Genomic DNA, 16076 nt, shown 5'->3' on the forward strand with positions numbered 1-16076 from the left:
CTCCCATTTGCATATTGATCTTCCTATTCTGATCTATTTTCATATTTATGTATTGCATTGTCTTATCCTTATCTCACATTTGCATCAAAATGTTATATTTTATTTACCTGAATCACACATTTTAGGAAGACCCCAAGATAATAGGAAGAATAATCAATTGTTATTGAGGAGAATCAAATGTTATAAGTCTCAATAGAGAGAGCTTTCCTATGATTTCACCATAAACCACTAATGATTCCATATATTCTTTGACTGCATTATAAGCACAACGTTTTTATAACAAGGAATGTATAAGAAAATTCGTTATGCACAGAAAAATCCAAATTTTAATTTTGATGTTTACCATAAGTGATCTGCTATATTTTCAATTAGCTTCTCAATTTCTATCAAATTCAAATTTACTTATCTAGATCTGCTTGACAAATTAGAGATAATTAATCACAATTATGTTTCAAAGGTAAAAAGAATCATGTGTTTAGAAAGGTCTATGTGAGTTTTTTGCCCAATGCATCTTGTCTTAATAATCTTTATAATTTATCAGTGTTTGAGATGATTGGCCATGACGGACGAATTGTAACTCCCAGCATAAAAAACAATGACTGAAGGAATAATATATAATGGTGTTGTCATTTATTAGATCAGAGTTTTGGATTGGCAAAATTAGGATAGTTAATCTTAGAGGATGAAAACATAATTCAAAGAATAATAATATGTCCTCTCATACTTGAACATTGAAAATTTTATTTGTAACAATATTCTCACATTGTATCATATTGACATCAGTGTGGTAACGATAAAAATGAAACATTAAAAATCCTCTTAGACAGGTCGTCAGTAAAACACCTAGAGATAATTTACCCTCTAATAATCTCATCAAGAACCAATTTCCTGGAGTAGTTTTTTCTCAACGAACTCCAAGTGGGCTTGGAGAAGATAAGAAAGAGAAAGATGCATAAATTACATTTTGTATTGCCACTTGCTCTATTCTCTGAGTAGGGTTAATAGATCTTTTCTATTCGGATCCTAGCCCAACTGCAGACCCGTTTGACGTAGTCATCGATCCCCTAGTTTTCCAACTGGATCTTAGACCTGAAGACATACCCCAACATTGGTCAACACGGACAAAGAAACAGGCATCATTAAATCGCCATTTATTGACCATTGGCACTAGGCAGAACCTTCCTTTGCCGTCACTTGAGACGGCGTCCAGTTGCCACGAACCTGCAGATCTTCTGACCTTCTAGCAGCTCCATCTCCCCACCCACTTGTTCTCATCCCCACTTTGACTTCACCGAAGACGAATTGAGGAAGAAGAATATTGCCGGGTTACATAGTCTTCTCAATCTTCTTTGACAATAGCAATGCCTTCTTCATCATCGTCGTGCCGCTGGACCTATAAAGGTTAGAGCCTTACCCAGAGAGACGCAGAGTTAAGTTATCCTTTCCATGGTCCTTGCCTGGGACGTTTTCTAAGGCTTCTCCTTTCCCCCGTTTCTATCCATCAAAGATTTCAAAGGGCGGGACAAGAAGAGAAGAAGATAATAAGAAAAGAAGGAAGTACGTGGAGATGGGCAAGTACGTTGAGATGCTGGACCTTGGCGTGCGCATTGTAGCTCGTTTCCAGTCTCACTGCCCGCAGACCGCGCGGATGTACTACAAGCCTCCCTCTTCTTCTTCTTCTTCCTCCGATAACTCGAGCTTCGCCAGACACCCGCAGGCTGCCGTTAGGCCTAGCGATTCTGCAGAGATGGCCCTTTACTCCATCGTTTGAACGAAAGATTATTTATTTTATTGTTCTTATCAAATCTGGCGGATTTGAAGCTACTGTACTCCATTTTTTCTAACTCTAATCACAGTTATTTATACCCAGCATGCATTCTTGGATGGAGCTGCTTAGTGTGCAAAGTCCATAGTTTGAATCGTTGTAAACCAAACGAGTTTGAATTAGGAGACGAACGTGAAAGATTCAAGCGTTTCCGATTCTTGTAATTAATTGTCTTGTCTAATCTACTCGGTTAAGTTGCTGGTCATGCCAACCTGACTGGGAGCTTCTCGGCCTCTTGTTTGGGAAGATATTTGCGTGTAATAAATAAACCGTCTCGTGCCTAACACGTGTTCACCGACAGATTTAGAGTCTTCCCCGGTCACCACTTTTATTTATGAAATTGGGTTGAACTCTTCCCTGCCTGGCCGATTCAATTTAACTTTTGGGACGCCGACCCGAGAAAAGAACAATGAACTTGGTCTAAGTTGGCCGCCTTTATAGTTAAATCTGTCGGCCAATGCGCTGCGTATAAGCTCTCTCTCCTTACTAAAGACCCATGGAGAGAGAAGGGAAAAAAACAGATCCAAGAGGATGGAAAGAAAAGGACAACGATACAGCTTGAGGCGCACTGACATTAGATTGTAAGTGGATTCAGGTAAAGTTATAGCTTTAAGGTATAAAGTTTTATAGCAAGCGTTTGAGAACCAAATTTCACGGGTAAAGATTCCATTTTCATGATTAATCCACTACAAAATGACTATGGAACGAACAAGAAAGAGAAATAGATCAGATGAAAAGAATAAGGAATAAAATTGAGAAAGGTACAGACAGAAATAGAGAGAGGGAGAAAGATGTCATATATAAAAACAAAAAGTGCGGGAAATCAGCAACGAAATAAAAAAACATTGTAGGAGCAAGAGAGAAAGAGAGACGGACAGAAGAACTGTAAATAAATAAATAAATAAATAGAGGGTAGGATCAAAGAGACAAACTAGAGAGAAAGATTTAACAATAAAAAGGAGAGAGAGAGAGAGAGAGATCTTAATCATGTGACAGAGAAACCACTAGAAAAATACGCAACTATCAAAAGGAGAAATTAGAGAGAAGAATTGAGAGAGGAGAAATGTCTTAATCATAAGAAAGATGAATCAGGAGAGAGTGAGAGATGTCAAAAATAAAATAGAGAGAAAACAAAATGGAAGGAGAGAAATATGAAAAATATAATAGTAAATGTAAATAAACAGAATAGACTTATAAGTGAGATAAAGAGAGAGATAGAGGGAAATACAAAGAGATTTATCAATGGTTGGGGGAACTCACTCTAAATCGTAGCCAACAGGCGGAGATGAAAAACTAAAATCTTCCTTACATTATTCTGCCTCTCATGTCTGTCGTATATATAGGGAGATGAGAGGCAGAATAATGCAAGGAAGATTTTAGTTTTTCATCTCCGCCTGTTGGCTACGATTTAGAGTGTGGGCTGCACATTAGTATGTGCATTTTTAGGATAGATTAATGGTCCAAAATCAAGTAATGTCCGAAATAAGATACAAATCCCAGTGGATTAATATAAAAAATAATAGATGATCATAACACCTTTCTCAGCGAAAGAACGGATATCACTGGGTTCCATGGATGAGTCTGCTCTAGCCTTTCACATGTCTGGCCTCTAGTTATTTTCATGCAATTGTCATAGGATTGAATCTTCTTGTCGTTCCCTTGAATAGTATCCCTAAAAAACGTAGGGGATCTCCTCACTATCTACTTTCACTAAAAGGAAAGCCCTCCAGAGCAGTAGGGAAGAAAGTAGGGGGCTGATTTTGACTTTCCCGAGCGCTTGAAAATGGGCTCCCTCCCCTATTTATATTCCCTACACTTTATTTCATTGAAGTCTCTAAAATCTAATTAAATTTGATGACATCATAAAAGCTTTTGTGTTTGACCCTCAAAACCCATGTGTATAGCTAATTAATAAATATTGTTGTCCTATAACTTTTGTTTTCCAACCTTATAAATTAAATGAATAAACATATTGATTCATAAATCAAATATCAATTTAACCCAATCTACAGGTTTAGCTTCCAACATCTTGTGTACCAAGCTACATGTTGTGCTCTACAAGACACAAAGTAGCATTTTAACTCCCTTATGGAACCTTTACCGTCACAATTACTCTAAATATGTAATCTTTTGTGCACTCAAGGTTACCAAATGACTTAGAGTATGGTTACCAATAGAGCTGTAATTACTTATTCTAGCTAGTATTGATGCATGGTGGAAATCATTGAGAGCACCTTGGCTGATATTTTGACTAGCCTGGAAAAATATTTAAGTACATCTTCTTCCTTAAGATAATATTCTCTTATACCAATGGTTCATTATCTAATCTTGAGTGATCGATCCCCTTTATAGACTTCTCGATGCATCTGAGGTAAGATTATTTGTGTTCCCATCATAATGGACTGGTAGGTAATAGTCAAAATACAAGTCTATTTACCATGTGTATCTGGTGTATCAGGTCTAAGGACTGATTACACAACCTTGCAATGAAAACCTGATTCATAATTAGGTCAATTCAGTGAACCCTTTATCCTAATGACTATAGGATCGACCATAATAATCAAAGGAGTCGGATACAATCGCACTATTCTATTCAGATATTGTGATGTTCATCTTGAGTAATATCAAGAACAGGTTCAATAATAGCAATCACTAGACTACGGTGGCATCATACTTTGTTTAGTCATTCGATGCATTCAAGTACTAAACTATAAATATCACTCAAGATAATAATATATAGATTTTTTGAAATTAAAATAAATAAGACATGGAACTTTCACTGACTTCTAGACCACATAATAACCATAAGTATCAAAAAATAGTAGGTTCTACACAACCAAACAACAAGATAAAGTATTGGCCTCTAAGTGTAAATAAAGAAAGCTTACAAAATAGAAGTCCACTTAAGCTAATAATAGTTATGTATAGATTTTGAGAAAATTTGATATCATTAATTAAACAAATACAACTGTTAATAAAAATATAGGAAGAGGAAATATTTGATTAATATAATAAAGAAGGTAAATCAGACTCAATCGACAGATCAACAAAGTGATACAAAATATTTTAAAACAAATATAAAAGATAAAACTATATTTGACAGAAGTGGCAAGTATAGTTTCAAGTGAAATTTCTTTAAATTTTTGTTCAACATCAGTTTGGCCAAAATCCCATAACTTAAATGTAATAAAGTGTTCAGTACGCGATGAAAATCCTTACTAATGGAGTGTGTATTTCGGTCTTAGCCTCTCTATTTCATAAATGGCAATCCCTAGTTTCCCCTTCGTGTGAATCGTATGCGTATCTATGACATATATTTTTTAGCAATTTGGTTGTAACCTCCAATTATGTGGTTAATGTGTAAACAATATTTTTATCATTGGTCTTATTTTGTTCACCTCACCAGTGATGAGATTCTCACAGATAACCACTTGTGGTTATATGATGGATTGATATAACTATATATGGCATGATAACTGATCGCACTCATTAAACATTCTTAAATACAATTTATATTCATTACTATGTGTTATGCTTATAACGAAGTCCCATGATACATGTAGTAGTGAGTGAACTATGATGACATCATAATAGCATGATTATGTATCTCAAGACATGTAACCTAAACATCTGTATTCATAAGATATGTTAAAATACCTTCGAAATGTCTAGATAGAATAACCCAATATGCCCTCATTTGAATGATATAGTAGTGATGTAGTAATTATTTGTGTGCAAAGATAAGATGAGATAATGGGTGCTCTTTATTGAAAGACCTAATGTAATTTACCAGTATTGTTCCTTAGATATTTTATATCTAGCTCACAATTAGGTTGATTCATGTCACTATTGTATGAGAAATAAATTATTTTAAAAATAGTATGTGTCTAATTATTTGTTTTCAATTACCAATTATCTTTTTTTAATTTTGTTAAAGTCGCTTCTAATATAAATATATATATCATTTTTTAATAAATACTAATTCCATGATAGAGTACAGTATGCATTTATTCCATTATTTTCGAACATTTTTGTCACTTGGACGAATATATTTTATAATTTACTTACTAAATTATCTACAATATTTTGAAGTCCAATTATTTGAAGGTTTTAATGATTGTTTAGAAATTTTACATAAATCAATAATTGATATTACATGTGGTGAAACTTTTCAAAATTATGAAGGAAATTATTTCTATGTCATAACTAAAACATTCAATTTAAATTAGAAGAATCATACTTCATATTGATTCCCCAACTTATCGATATTTTAAATACAAGTTAATTTTAAATCACACTTCATGATTATCAAATTTAGTATCTGAAGGATATTGACTATTCCAACAGTTAGATGAGATGATTCATCTAAAAATATTAGGGACTCCTACATTTGTAATGATAAGATTTACACTCAATTGGCATCCTCTCAACAATAACTCTATTGCTTTGCTTATTTTATGCCATCCTTATTCTCCTAAAAAAACTCAATCCCCATTACCTCTTTAAACGATCCAGCAAAAAATTACTCTCTAAATATGATGCAGGTGCAACAATAGTAGTTGGAAAAATTTTAGTACCAGATGTGTCATAATCAATGATGATCAATAATAATGAATAACTCCACTACTGAATCCAGAAGAAACAATTTAAATCTTATCTGAGGTATATCAAGGTTGATAGCATAGCCAAGCTATGCCTTGTCCTACTATAATTTTTAATTTTTGCTCAACCAACTTGAAGATGGTTGTAAATATCATAAAAGTAAAAGGAATACCTTGATGTGTGAAAATTTTGAACCTGATCCATCCGTAAGGAGAACCGCTTGGATCAAGTAATATAAAAAAAGAGCGTGATGAAGAACGTGGGAATTGATTATGATAACCTACCAGAAAGAGGATATAACAAAATTCTTACAAAATGAACTCTGTCTAGATTCTCAGCCTTAGGTCTCACTTAAAAGAAACCGTCTGGCATGCAGAAGACATATCAATTTTTAATATCATATCCTCACATCATGGAAGATCTAGAGAAAAAAAAATTAATGTAGGGTCAATGAAAAAAGCACAAATCAAAATGTATGCACAAAATTGTTGACTTTAAATATAAATGTATGGCTCACAAGACATCACAAAGAGCAATTAATAAGTTTGTGGGAAATAAAGTCACGAATAAAAAGTGATAGATTTCTACAAGATGTTAATTTTAGTGCTCTAAGGATGATGAATTTCGTGTGTCTAATTTTACAATCATAGTTCAAATCAGGATGCTACGATATCCAAGATAACACTTGTTGGTTCATTGTGATAAATACATATTGTTAAATTACCAGTAATATTGTTGAAATAAGTAATAATGAATAAATAGATTCATTAATGGAGAAAATATATTATTATAGTTATCATTTTCATCAAAATATATTTTAATGTGATTTTAAATTGCAAATACTTACTGGATAAAGTCAACACAGACAGCAAATTTTCTAAGCTTCGATTGTAATGTTCAATATTTTTCATCATCTCTCTGGATATAGTGCTTACAAAATTCTATTAAATATATTTGTTGTCTTACCCAAAGTTTGAGTTACTCACTCGGTTAAGTGCATGTTGCCTAAAGGATTTTTGTGATCACTCATTGTCTGGAACTGATCAGTGATGATGAATAATTCTAAATTACAGAGGAAAAAAACCATGTGGCTTGAGGAAATTTTGGAAGATCAAATTAGTTTAAATTGGCTTTCCACGTAAATGACTACCTCATCATTGTTTAATAGACCAGAGTGTTGCGTTGGTAAGCCAGTGAAATATTTTAATCTAAGAAGAAGATATGAAGAAGGTACTTTAAAACATGTTTGTATTGCCCCCCCTTGTACTTGGAAAATGAGCAGTATATTTTACTTTTTGTATCACATTCAAATCATTCAAATAACCTGTAATGGAAACATAATGTATCACTTTAGGGATTTCCAAGTTGTATAATAAATGTTCTGTTCCTCGTTATCAGTAAAACATCTAGGAATGATTTCCAAGTTCTAAACTCCCTTCACAGGGTAATAATATCATCTCAATGACCCAATTTTCCAGACCACTACTTTCTGAACCAAATTCAAGAGGGCAAATGACAAATTAAAAAAAAGGGTATCCACCACTGGAACACTAATCCGAACCACCAACCCATCATCCTCATACCATGGCCCTAGACCAGATACCGGACCCCAAACAGGTCAGCGTTGATAATAAATAAACATCATTAATTCGCCCTTTTCCTGACCATAGGCAGAGCCTTCCAGAGCCGTCCCACCCTCTCCCCCATCCCCAGGCTGGATCCAACGCAGAAAACAAACGTCACCCGTCATCTAAACGTTTCTCTGGACCTATAAATACGAGCCTTCTTCCTCCCAAAAGACGCAGTAGAGCCGCGTTATCTCTTTTCATGGCCCTCGCCTGGGACGTGTTCTAAGGCTTCTCCTCCGCCCTTCTTCTCTGCTTCTCCTTCCCCCCTTCTCTAACCATCAAAGATTTCAAGGGGCGTGGAGAAGAAGAGAAGAAGAGAAGAAGGCAAGTACGTGGAGATGAGCAAGTACGTTGAGATGTTGGACCTCGGCGTGCGTATTGCAGCGCGTTTCCAGTCTCACTGCCCGCAGACCGCGCGGATGTACTACAAGCCTCCTCCTTCCTCTGGCGACGACTCGGCCTTCGCCAGACACCCGTCGGCCTCTGTTAGGCCTGGAGATTCGGCGGAGATGGCCCTTTATTCTATCGTTTAACGAACGATAATTTGTTTTATCTTTTCTTATCAGATCTGTTGGATTTGAGGCTTCTGTGCTCCTTTCATTTTCTTCGGTTTCTAACTTGTTAGTATCCTTTAGATGTCATGCATTGGCGAAGGCCATTGTTTGGAAAAAAACGATAATTTGTTTTATCTTTTCTTATCAGATCTGTTGGATTTGAGGCTTCTGTGCTCCGTTCATTTTCTTCGGTTTCTAACTTGTTATTATCCTTTAGATGTCATGCTTTCGTGATGCGATGGCCATTGTTTGGAAAAAACGATAATTTGTTTAGTCTTTTCTTGATAGATTTGGTGGATTTGAGGTTTCTGGCTCCGTTCACTTTCTTCGGTTTCTATCTTGTTATCATCCTTTATATGTCATGCATTCATGATGCGAAGGCCGCTGTTTGGAAAAAACGATAATTTGTTCTATCATCCTTTAGCTGCCACGCATTCATGGGGCGAAGGGCATTGCTTGAAGCTTATCGTTTGAACGAACGAGAACTTATTTTATCTTTCTTATCAGATTTGTTGGATTTGAGGCTCCTGTACTCCATTCGTTTTCTTCAGTTTCTAACTTGTTATTATCCTTTAGATATCTTGCATTATGGTGAGAAGACCGTTGTTTGAACCTTTGACTATTGTTGTTTTAGTTAGCCGATTTCCTTCCATGATTATTCCTTTATTAACTTAGGATAATGACGGATGATTTTTGGCCGAAGGTTATCGTATTCCATTCGTTTTTCTGGATTATAGTTAAGCTATTGTTTCTTTTAATGCCTGGGATTCATTGCTGGAAATGCTCGCCGCCGAAACGGAAAGAGTTTCGAAACAGAAGGTGGTCGTAAATTTTTTCATGGGTTAGCGATTTTCCGGTTTATAAATTTCTTTATTCCACTGCTTGCTTCTCCTCTTTGATGAAGTCGCCGGGTCATGTCGGTGAGATATTTGCTTAATAAAGAAAGCGTGTTTGGCGCCGAACACTTGTCAACCAACGGATTGACAGGATTCTTCCTTTTATTTCTGAACGTGGGTTGAACTCTTTCGTGCGTAGCGAATTAAATATAGTTTTCCAAATCGAGAAAAGGCTGGCGTACCGAGAAAAGAGCACTGCACCAGGACTAAGTGGTCTCTCTTTGTTCTTTAATGAGGGCGGGTGCTGGCATTAAACGCGTCATTAGAAACGCGCCACACAGCCAAGAGCGATGTCTCTTTTACTCTTCTCTAAATGCCAAGAGCGCGAGAAGAGAAATAAAAAACAGATCCAAAAGAAAAGATAAAAGGAAAGCCATTGCTGACGCTGTTTCTAGACTTTACCCATTGGTATAGCAATGCAGCACCAATAATCCCAACCTTTACAAAGAGAAAGGAGAGAGAAAGACTACTTATTTGGTATTCTTTGGTATTAGTTCTGAAATTGCCGATTAATATGCTGCATTTTTTTGTGCCTCTTATGTCCTCTTTTTAAATTTCTCTGTGTTAGATTTATTCCAACTTCAATTTACATTGAAAGTTCTATATATAATTAAAAGTTATAATAACTTTCTAAGTAAATTTTCAAATTAAGTCACTAACTATTTTTTATATTGCTAGTTCAAATACTATTAGTGAAGAGAATTAACATCATTTTCCCATGTGTTCAGAAATTCCAAATCAGCTTCATGACTCCAAATGATGGACCTGCCCTACCATATGGAATAGAAATCGATAAACGATCCTTTCCATGTCAATAGCAATTGATTGACCAATCAATCATTGTAGATGCTATAGGCCAAGTTACATGATGTCTTTTTCAGGCTTATAATGTTTGGGTCAATAGAATTCCGTTCATCACAAGGAAAGATACTGAGGGTGTCACACTTTATTTTTCCTTTTATATATTCTTGGTGAGGTCAATATGCTGGAAAATTTTGGGGCTTCGACCCACAAGGATCCCAACTCAATTACACAGGAATATTGAATCAAAAAACATATATGAGAACTAAGAACACAGAAAAAAAAACCAAAAACATCAACTTTGCACAGATTGAATCTGCAATTTGTTTATTCTTCAAGTGAGCATCTTCTAGTGGTTAACATGTACAGCTCCTAGGTGTTTCCACATGATCTTTCCATGTACTCAGCTGCTAGAAATCTGGTTTCCTCTCCATCTAGTGCCCACAAGCAGCAGCACTCAAGGAATAGGAAGAAAATAAAAAGGTTAACTTACTCCAACTAGATCTCCTCTCACAATTGTCACAATTCACTTAATCATTTCATGATTTAATAATTTCAATTATGCTCATCACATTAATATATATTGATTGATGATTTCAACTAACTTGCATGTAAGTAAAATTTAAATGGATTATCAATAGAAAAATGCAATTTGTGATGCCATTAGTTGAGGCAGGCAAGGCTTACATCGGGATTGCCTTACGGTAGCTCTAGATAGTTTTGCACCTAGTGGGGCTTAATCCATGGCGAGATACATGCCGCAATTAGGGAATAAAAGAGTATGGGCGTCCAACTATTAGGTCTACCAAGGAATGCCAAAAGTCACATATGCTCTAAATCAATGTGATTGCCTCTCTAGTTTCAAATAGATCTATCACTAAATTTTGATGTCTTAATCGCTCAGAAAATAACTATTATTTTCAATATTGAGAACAAGTTTCACCAGAATATTGACCATAATTTTATGATTTTTTATTAAATTTATTTCTTCGGCAAAGGATAAACCAAAAATCTAGCTTAAACCAATGATTAATGGTTTTCAATAATTGGTGAGTAATAATCATCAAAATGTCAATAACACAAACAGATGAGGATGGATCCACATTTCCAAAAAATTATTTTTAAAATCAAACTTCTAAAATTTGTTTTAAATAAATTTATAAATTATTAGTATCTATCAGATATTGACTTGACAATGACTTTTGAAAGAAGAATATCATTTAGTTCAAGCCTTGATTCTTCAATTAATACTCGGTCAATCTTATCAACCTCTCATTTCAAAAAGTATTAATAAACAGTGGTATGACATCAATGTTTGATAGTGTTTGTTTCTTCTGCATGATTTCATTGAATAAACAATGAGGGAAAATCAAATTTCTAGGAAAGGGACATGTCATCTGGTTAAAATCAGATAAATATTGCAAGATTTTTGAGACATTTATGCCATCGTGCACCAATCACTACGCTCCACTTACCTCTCACCTTTTAGAAGTAAGATGTTGGGTTCAGATCACATTGAGGAATGTTCATTACCATAATGAATTTTGATTACATATCTCATTAATCACAGAGAATTATCCAGCTTTCGCATCAATTTGTATGCATCTGAATTTGTGAAATAATCCATTTAACGAATTGATTTATTTGTATTCTAATTAACTATTCATAAGTGTATTGATTAGTAAATTCTACATAAATTTGAGATTTATATGAAAATGTAATAGATAAAAATGATCTCAATTTCAAAATTGACGAAGAGTGCTATACAGTGATTTAAAATATTAATATATGAGAATTACTCTTTTAGAGTGGTTTTAAAGCAAGGGTGTTATTTGTTTTGGAAAAGTAAACTATAATCTCACGTTATACATGCGGAAACAAGATTTTGTACGTTGTCAAAAAGTAACTAGGGTTTTTATTACAGTAGTTGTTAAGAAAGTAAAGCTGTAACTTCCAGCTTTTAAAACAGTTAATCTTAAGTTGTACTTTTCCCTCTGTTCTGGGAGTTACCAAGTTTCCCTTTTTAAGATTCAAGTTAAGTCCAGGTAAGAGGGAGGTAAATTCTTAATTTCTAGAGGTATTAATTTTTTTTCTAAATTTAGGAGTTTACAGAAGTTCTAGCCTTTATTTTAAAATAAATGGATTATTTAAGTCAGAATATATGTCATTTAGATTTTATTTATTTATTAATTTGGGATCATCCTATTTGGTTCGGATCAACTTGTATTTTTAGGATCCAGTTTATTTTTTAGCCCAATAAATTGTTTATTGATGACTGATCAAAGTTGAAGTTTTTTTCATAACAAGGCTGAGAGGGAGCAGTGAGTAGAGCTCTGGGAGTCAATCGATAGGAGATGGGAGGAGCAGGGATGTACCAAAGGTTGATTAGAAAATGAGGTTGCTAACCTACAGCATCAGTGGGTTAGATCATAAGTTTTTGTGTGAATTTTGACCTGACCAACCTGGTGAAATAGTAATTGCTACTACGGTCATAATGAGGTGATGAGAGACTATAGGGGGAGTGTCTCCTCTCTGGACTTGTGCAGGTTCAGATAACCTATCTATTATAAAATCAGGTTTACAAGTGGGATGAGGAACTTGCTCCATAATCAATGAATGCATAAAAGGAATTAATTAATAAAAATAAAATAAAAAACTAATTAAACAACCCCTTAGTTATTTCTGATGGAAATATATGTCCGGCAAGCCAATCACATATTCCATATCTCGTTCCATGTTCATTAATAGAACATATTCATTATAATGTGCATGTGACGCTTATACTGAATCCCATGAATACATGATTCAACTAAGTAAATTATGATATGATCGTAATACGGAGATCACTACTCTTTAAGCATGTGTGCTAAACATTCCTATTCGAAGGATATGCGAGAAGGACATCAAAGTATCTAGATATAATAACACTATCTAGCTTCACTCATATGATGAGTATGTTCGTTCCCATAGCCATTAGTGTGGCGACACTAAGGATAGATAGTAAATGCTCTTGAGTAGAAAGAGTTCACTAAATTGATCCGTTTGAATCCCTAAATGGTATTATACCGAACTGTTGTCAGATGTCGTCGGGGACCTCGTCCGGTTGACACCGGGTATGATGGCTCGGTGCCGATAATCGATGATGGTATCGAACGTCGACGGTGTCATCGTCCAACGAATAAACCTTAACAGGTCGATGTAACTACGATGCAAAGATGAGTGCCCTACGTGTCGTACGTGCAGGCCCCGACTCGAGGGAGGCGCCGAGCTCCAAGCTTGGACGGGGTCGCCGGGTGACAACGACGCTGGCCTCTCGAACCTTATCAGAGCAACGCAGGCATCTACGGCCATACGAGCTCTGTCCGTCGGGCTCGCACGTAACGGATGTACTCGTCCGTACGGGTAAGACACTCGAAATGCCGTAATTTTCTCTCAATTTGCCTCTCTTACCTACCTAGCCCGAGCGCGGTGGAGACGAGATGAAAGTATACTGCAAAAGGTAAATAAACGAGTGTCGGGAGAGGATGGTGTACCTCGCCAGCGTGGCTCGCGATGCAGAATTTTGTCGATGTCGGCGGTGGTCAAAACGGGTGGGGCGGTGATAAAGGGCGGCGGAGGAGGGTGCAGGGAGACCGCAAAGAGCTGGCTCAAGCGTCGGGCCATCCCCAATGTTATCCTTAGGGTGGAGCAGCGCAAGCAGGGATTAGGCAATAGGAACGCGAGTGGCGGCGATTTGTTGTGCCGGTAACGTGTAGGTTATCCACGGACGGTGGGTTGAGGCAGCGGCGGTACTAAGAGACAACGAAGGTTGTTGCGTCGGCAGACACCGGATCAAACAAGTGCTGCACTTACTAGTTGATAATCCTCGGTGACTCTCAGATTAGGAGCAGTTTACCTAGCTGAGGGCGAGGATGGATCCGTGGGTTCTGAATTCCCCTGATTAGTCCTGCTCCCTACGTGTCATGCACGCGGTCAAGCGGTGAAAGGGAAGGGGTAAATCTTCGTCCACGTAGTATGAAAATGGGCGACCTGCACTCGACGTGGAATCACGACGCCCCTTTCCCAGTGAAATTGGCCGTCGATGTATTCTCTCGTAGCGGCGAAATTTCCGGTCGAACAGGTAATTGCCCAGTCGACGGTGGATAGGTGTGCACCTAGTTGGAAATGACGATTCATGGGAAAGTCGTGGGTTGACAGAATGATCGTTCCAGCCACATCGGACAGCGAAGGTAGTTTCTCTTCGCCGGTGGTGTGGGAAGACAAAATTTCTTCCACGGCAATTTGATTGCCCGGGAGATTTGTCCGCGGGAATTACTAAGCAGGAAGGGCCCGCGTCAGTCGGAGGGCTGACCGATCCATATGCGAGGGGGAAACAAGGCAGCGTACTTCAAAATCTGCTAGGGAAAGGGAAGACGAGAACTCCCCTTAGTCTGCCCAGTCCCCCACCCTTTCTTCTCCACCGATCTCTCCTCCTTCCTATGTGATCTTCTCTTGAACGAGGAAGGGAGACCAGAACGAAAAAAAAATAATGTGGATTAACGAGCTAGGGCGTCCCCCTCTTCCATTATAATGGGGGAAGAGGTCAATAGCCCCCCTTAACTGGGTCAACAAGGGGGTAGAGTCCATTAGGGGCCCTTATATAATGGACCCCCATTACACATAGAAAGGGGAAATTAAGACATAAAAAGAAGAGAAAACAAGGAAAGAAGGGCACAAGGGAGGGGACCCAAAATGTCTAAGGACCCCTCCCCGTGATGACGATGAGGGATGTGCAGAACGAATCACAACTGCGACGTAAAGACGAGATGAGAAAAACACAAAATAAGAGAAAGAACGAAGAAAACAAAACACGATAATTCGAGCAATTTCACCCGATCTTTGACGACGCTGTCGAGCAGCGCGGACGACATCACCGACGATCACCGATGGTGTGCGCCATCACGAACTGTCAAGTAGGTTGATTCATGTCACGATTGTGTAAGTGGTATTAGCCCTGATACACCAAAGATGTCTTGTGGACGGACAGTTGTACTTTGACTGTCGCGAGCGAGTCTCAAATCATGGGATTCTTAACAATCTTACTTTGAGGGCATCAAGAAGTTCACTAAGAAGATTAAGTGGTCAAGATTCCATCGTCCACCTTTGGTATAAGAGGTGACAATTCAAGGAAGATGATACAATGAAGTGTTTGGCCAAGACAGTGAAATATCAGAGAAGAGCTCCCAATGATTTCCAAATGCATCAGTACTAACTCGGATGATCAATTAGGGTTTGACAGTTGACCATACCCTAAGTCTGTTGGGTTCAGTGCCTTGGCTCGCCCATGGAAAACACGTTCCATGGATGCAGAAGTGTGTAGATTGATTCACAATCGATCTTTAAAATCAACATTGAACGTAACTTATTGGGGAACTTATTCCACCCTTGACATGCTCGCTTTGAGATCGTTTCGAAGCTATCCATGCGTCTGGCCTCTAGAAGTATCTATGCGATCACTCGGTGCTTGGATCTTTACCTCTTCCTCTTCAACTCTTCTCGGAGACTCTCTCCTTGGTTGATCTAGAGGATGAAGAAAGGAGGGGCTCTCAAATCAGGCTTGCATGGGTACTTAAAATGAGACCCCTTTCCTTCTTTATATTTTACTTAAAGTTTTTCTTAAAAATCCTACAAAGTAAAATATATCCACCAATGCCCTTATGAACTTATGCATGTGACCCTCTACGCGTATGTATTATTGTAGTTAATAACTTAAATGGCCCAATAATATTTA

The 16076-nt window shown here is 37.1% G+C and overlaps 1 long non-coding RNA gene across 1 annotated transcript; it reads right to left on the reverse strand.

The window, feature by feature from the left end:
* Positions 1 to 13779: 13779 nt before the first annotated feature.
* LOC144702612 (uncharacterized) lies at positions 13780 to 15148 on the reverse strand. The gene is made up of 2 exons (XR_013581280.1): positions 14336 to 15148; positions 13780 to 14252 (listed from the first exon to the last, which is right to left on the reverse strand). It is a non-coding gene; the product is annotated as an uncharacterized LOC144702612 (long non-coding RNA).
* Between the last annotated feature and the right edge of the window lie 928 nt (positions 15149 to 16076).

The sequence above is a fragment of the Wolffia australiana genome, chromosome 4, assembly GCF_029677425.1.
Source record: "Wolffia australiana isolate 7733 chromosome 4, ASM2967742v1".
Classification (NCBI taxonomy): domain Eukaryota; kingdom Viridiplantae; phylum Streptophyta; class Magnoliopsida; order Alismatales; family Araceae; genus Wolffia; species Wolffia australiana.